The 6,067-nt window shown below is 42.2% G+C and overlaps 1 pseudogene; it reads left to right on the top strand.

The window, feature by feature from the left end:
- Positions 1 to 395: 395 nt before the first annotated feature.
- The window catches only part of LOC111952733 (serine/arginine repetitive matrix protein 1-like), a 37,058-nt pseudogene continuing 31,386 nt past the window's right edge, over positions 396 to 6,067 (top strand).

Here is a 6,067-nt window from a genome sequence, read left to right as displayed (position 1 = left end):
AAAGCAAATTACCCAACTCAATGTTGTTACATGTGAACAGTCAAACATTCCTAATGTCCTGCAATCCATCACCACCCTTTAACTATCAGTATTGGACCTACCACATAAGGAGATGGTAACTATTATACCAATGGGAGATGAGGGAAAACTTCAGATTTCCATCCACTCATCTGAAGAATTCCCTCTCTCTGCACACCTCTGGTCCCAGTCCGTATGCACAGGACGCAATCAGGGCTCTGAGACTGTGGTGCTTCCTCTTCTGTAGCACTTCAGAGGTTAACACTGTCCGTCCTGGGATGGGAAACATTAGTCACCACCACTGGTTCAGCTCCTCAGGGGGGAGAGAGCATGTGCAGACACTGTCATTCTCTCTCTGGCTGTCGCTTAGTGATACCATGATGACAGTGAGAGTGTAGAACCCCTGGTGAGAATGTGTGATGTGTCGTGGTTTGGTCACACTCACAGTGACAAGGAAGTGAAGGATCATCTGGAAATATTACTTGACCCTGACACTTGAAAAGGCTGCAGGGCCACCGACATGATTTAAAAACAGAAGTGGAGGCTCTGAAATGTTATGAAGCATAGGACTGTGTAGGACAGCAACAGATTTGTGTAAATCTTACTCACCACAACTTTCTACAGGTATTTAGTCACACCAAATGGACAAGCAGAGACAGAGTTCAGAGTTCCTGTGTCCATGTGGCCACTAACGACTATACTATTTTGCCAATCTTTCAGTCCGAATGTGTCTCTGTATGTCTGCATGGTGTCTGTAGTGACAGATAGATTCCTGCGTATGTACTGTTGACCATTCAGGTGGTGATTGAAACGGACAGAGAGACCTACTCTCTCAGTCTGACYTCTGTTGAGGACATCAAAGCTATGGTCAGTAATGTGACAGCTTCTATGAAGAAGATCATCCCTGATTCATCTCCAGGGTGAGTGTCATGGTAATGTAGTTGAACATTCCTCCCTCAAGCCCTGTGAGGGTTGTTTGTGATGTACTTATAGCAGAAACCCCTGAGGTCGACCCATTAACCAACTGATTAGGGATCCTTAGTGATCCTCTTCTATCCAAGGAATGGTGGTTTTCTAACTCACTTCTGAATCATATTCCAATCCAATACCAATAATGAAATAGATAACTCATGTAAATATCTGTAATATCTGAGGGTTTAAAACGTTTCACATCTACATGTGTATGTGTTTCTATCTCCTGCTCTCAGAAAGATCCTGAAAAAGATCCCTCCAGATCTGCAGGAGCGGATGTGGAACCTGGCAACCCGGGTGGAGGAGCACCTGACTGGAACACTGGGACCATGTTGTCAGTAGAATCAATCACACCACTGCACCAGTGTCACGTCATTTGTGTGTATCATACTATGTGGACATGGATTTGTACAGTATCTGATCTCTCTGTCATTCCTTGGTTCTCTACACTATAGGAGGCTTCTCAGAGACAAATGCTGCTCTATGTGACTTCAATGAGTTCCCCTGCAGGGAGGTCCAATAGGTCCGTAGGCTACCATCCACCTATGAATACACCACATTAAATGTTTCTGATAAATACATTTGTTCTATAAATATCAACTGATGTCATCATGCATCAATAATATTAGTAAATATATTAATTATGTATATTCTTTCAGGATGTTGACATTTACTATGCCCAGAATTGTTTGGAATCTCTTCTTCAACCAATGGTTCACCAAGATCTCCAACAAAGACCTCAAACTGGTAAACCTTTCAGCCACATCCTGATTTGTTTTTCCAAGTCCTGTTAGAGAGCACACTATCTCATGTTATTACACAGCTTGATGCTTCTCTCCCTGAGTTATCTTGCTCTGAGTCTTGCACTCTCTGGTCCTGTCATGGATGTCACATTCATACGTTTTGGCAGTGTGAGCTGAGGATGGGATCTTGTGGATGACCAAACTGTCCGACCTGGTCAACGCTGCAGGGTCTAGCAGGCCTTATCAACCTGGAGGCAGGGTGCCATACTGACTTCATAATCTAGCTGCTGTTGTGTTACTGGTACTGCAGTGCTTTTAGACAATCACCTGGCTATGATGGAGGTCAGGGAAATTACCTTCACGATGAGAGAGAATTTGTGTGTAACGGATGTAATGATATTCTTTTGGGTCGTTCCACCAATTCGGTGCCTTTTGATTTCACCAAATTTGTACATTCTGTCATAAAGAGCACATGTTCAATATCATAAAAAACACGTTTTCCCATCTCAAGAAGTTAAATAATAAAATGACTATCGTAAGTGTCAAGTAAAGTAACGGTTGACCGTAACAGGGTTGACCGTAACATGGTTGACGATATGAAAGGGTTGACAATGTGACAGGGGTAATGGAAGCTTGTTGTTTGTAACAGGGAGTGGCAATTGAACGCAAGCTTAACAGGACTGATGTGTTATTCTCGACCAGCTCAGTTTTCCACCACAAAACACCAGAAAATTGCCAAAAAGAGTAGAACCAGCTCACCTGCTCTATGATTCGACTGTTATTTGTACAATGTTTCTTTTCAAAAAAAATATTTTAAAAGCAATAGGTTCACCATATTAAAACAAGAGTTCAGTTCATGTAAAAGGGTTGATCTGAAAATGAGGGACAGATTGTACCCCCGCACATTCACTCGGTACCGGTGCCCCCTGTATATAGTCTCGTTATTGTTATGTACTGTAATTCTACTGTGTTACTTTTTATTTTTACTTTATTTTATTTGGTAAATATTTTCTCAACTCTAATTCTTGAACGGCACTGTTGGTTAAGGGCTTGTAAGTAAGCATGTGCAGCGCATGTGATTTGATTAATCACTAATCAATGTTTTTGGTTGTCAAAGCAACAAAATAACTAGGGCTTTACAATGATGGTGAAAACTTGGATACACTCTACGATGAAGTGGGTTGAAATCTTCTTAGAAGTGACACAGGGTTGACTGAGGGACATGTCAAAATGCAGAATTTTGGCACTTTAGCAAGCCTTTATTTATATCAAAAATCTGAACAGGCTTTTGAAATTGGTGCACAATTTCTACTTAAAATATCAAAGGAATGCAAAAGGCACTCATTTTGTGGAACGACCTTTCTATAGGCTAACGGAATTTCCTAGAAATTAATAAATAGACCATAGAAAATAGACCGACCATATGACCGTAGAAAATTCTGACACCGAAGATTCTCATGGAGATTAGATGGAGATTCTCATGCAGATTAGATGGAGATTCTCATGGAGATTAGATGAAGATTCTCATGGAGATTCTCATGGAGATTAGATGGAGATTCTCATGGAGATTAGATGGAGATTAGATTAGATTAAGATTCTCATGGAGATTAGATTAAGATTCTCATGGAGATTAGATGGAGATTAGATTAGATTAAGATTCTCATGGAGATTAGATGAAGATTCTCATGGAGATTAGATGGAGATTCTCATGGAGATTAGATGGAGATTCTCATGGAGATTAGATGGAGATTAGATGAAGATTCTCATGGAGATTAGATGGAGATTCTCATGGAGATTAGATGAAGATTCTCATGGAGATTCGATGGAAATTCTCATGGAAATTAGATGGAGATTCTCATGGAGATTAGATTTGCTGCCAGTTTATGAAGATGGGATGGCTAATGATTCAAAACATAGTAGAGGAATGATTCTTCCCCCTCTGTATCTCTCCCCAGAGCTCCGAAGTCCAGGAGCAGGTTCTCTTCATGATCAACAGATCCTCAACCCTGGAGGAGGTGTGTCTGGAAGGAGGTGGGCTCAATCTGTGAGTAGCCTACTCCACGTGATCCTCCTCACCTTTCTTAAACATCCCTCCCTCCCTAAATCATTCTACCTGGTGTCTGAGGCACTGAGGAAATGYGAAATCTTTGGATGACATTTGATTTATGTGATTGGTTCACTTTATTTTTCATTTTAGTTCAACATTAATAATTCATTTCTGTTCCTCTGTCTCTCTGTCTCTCTCCTAGCCCTTCCTCTTGTTGGAATTTTGCATTGAAGACGGCCTGTGGCCTGCGAGATTACACCGGCTCCGCCATCCACACCATCAACCTTTCAGCCAATTATATAGAGAACAAAGGTGAGCCTTTTCCTATCATAAATAACTTTTGGGGTTTGTTAATGTCCATTGCTGAGGTTCCCAATTCCAACTTGCCTGGACTGGCTCGTGACTACTCATCTGCTCATGTGTGTTACCTGTGTTGTCTGTCGTCGGGTGTGAAAGCTCTCAGTCAGGAACTGGAGAACCCAATGGTCTCACCCAGCTGTCTGTCTCCAGGATTGTTGTCTCTCCCAAACTCTTCTGTCTGCATCACCCTTTTTGTTCATTTTCCATAAAGAAACTATGTCTTTGTGTTGATACTTATCTTGTGATAGTTTTCATGTAGAGTATTGCATTTCTCTTTCTCATTCCTCTTTCTTGCCCCCTCCATCTCTCCAGGGTTGGCTAATCTGACTCAGGGGTTCTCTCAGAACAAGGACTTCGCCAGCTCTCTGTGTCACCTGGATTTGTCAGGGAATACAGGCAGTCTGGCTACAGAGGAGGCTGTGGTGAGGGTGGGGGCAACACAGGCAGTCTGGCTACAGAAGAGGCTGTGGTGAGGGTGGGGGCAACACTTGTTTTCAGTTCACGGTTTAGAATTCTTTGCTCCATACACTATCACACTTGAATAAAGATCTATACTGTAGGTGCTGTTAGTTACAGCTAAATGCATTTTGTGTATAATGTACAGGGTGGATACTATGGAACATTAACTGACTTGGTTATATTCAGTAATGGGTTGTCTATGAAATATTATTTGCTGTAAAGTTAAAGGGAGTTTGTTTTACCAATGCAGTCCCACGTGTCAGGATATGCATGCAATTTGATACTGATATGACTTAATGATGCAGGAGGAATCTCAATCAGAGTAATATAATTACTCCATAGTACAGTATTGAATTGAGTTGTTCAGTAGATGGTTTTGGCTCTAGAGGGCCATAGCACTAAATAGCTTCATATCTCTTCCTGTCAGAACCTGTTTAAGTTCCTCTCAGGGACAAATGCTGTGTCTAACCTGGACTTGGGTGTTTAAGTTCCTCTCAGGGACAAATGCTGTGTCTAACCTGGACTTGAGTGTTTAAGTTCCTCTCAGGGACAAATGCTGTGTGCAACCTGGACTTGAGTGTTTAAGTTCCTCTCAGGGACAAATGCCTGTGTCTAACCTGGACTTGAGTGTTAAGTTCCTCTCAGGACAAATGCTATGTCTAACCTGGACTTGAGTGAAATGACTGCCCTCTGGATGCTGTAAGTGACCTTTAACGTTTTACTTCTGGTCATGACAATAAACATAATCATTCTGTAATCTTTGTTCATTTGAAAATGAATAGCCTGATATGCATGTTTGTGCCAATGTGAAATAAAGCACTTACATCCCCAACTTCTTCTCCCCCTAGCTGTTTGTATCTCTGTCAGCAGTCTTCTGCTCCAACCTGGCTCACCTCAACCTGTCCAGGGACCCCTTCTCACACAGGTGAGAACCCTGCTTTCCATTATATATCTTGACCGGTGTTGTCAGACCCATCCGCTAACCTCACTCTGTCCCCATGAAGTTGAGGGAGGTGACAAGGACTGTAATGGAGTTGTTCAATAAGAGCTCTGAGCTGTGGGACTGGCAGGAACCAGACTACACCCAGAGTGGCTCTAAGGTGAAGACTGATGGAATGCCATACCAGGAAATGTCTACGTGTATACATGTCAAACAGAATGGAAGCCTACTTATAGCACTGGATGATAGTGTATAATACTGTATGTGTTTGCATTTTGATTTACACATGTATACTGCTGTTTGATACACATATTTCTCTCTTTTATGCAGATTGTTGTTGCAGGGTCGGCCAGAAGTAAGTACTCATCTGTGGTGGCTGGAGCTAGACCTGAGCAGCTGTGAGTAGACACGCACGTACACGCAGCACATACAAGCACACACACACACACACACCACACACCACACACACACACACACACACACACACACACACACACACACACACACACACACACACACACACACACA

Source organism: Salvelinus sp. IW2-2015, linkage group LG26 (genome assembly GCF_002910315.2).
Source record: "Salvelinus sp. IW2-2015 linkage group LG26, ASM291031v2, whole genome shotgun sequence".
Lineage (NCBI taxonomy): Eukaryota > Metazoa > Chordata > Actinopteri > Salmoniformes > Salmonidae > Salvelinus > Salvelinus sp. IW2-2015.
This window is presented reverse-complemented; position numbering and strand designations above follow the sequence as displayed.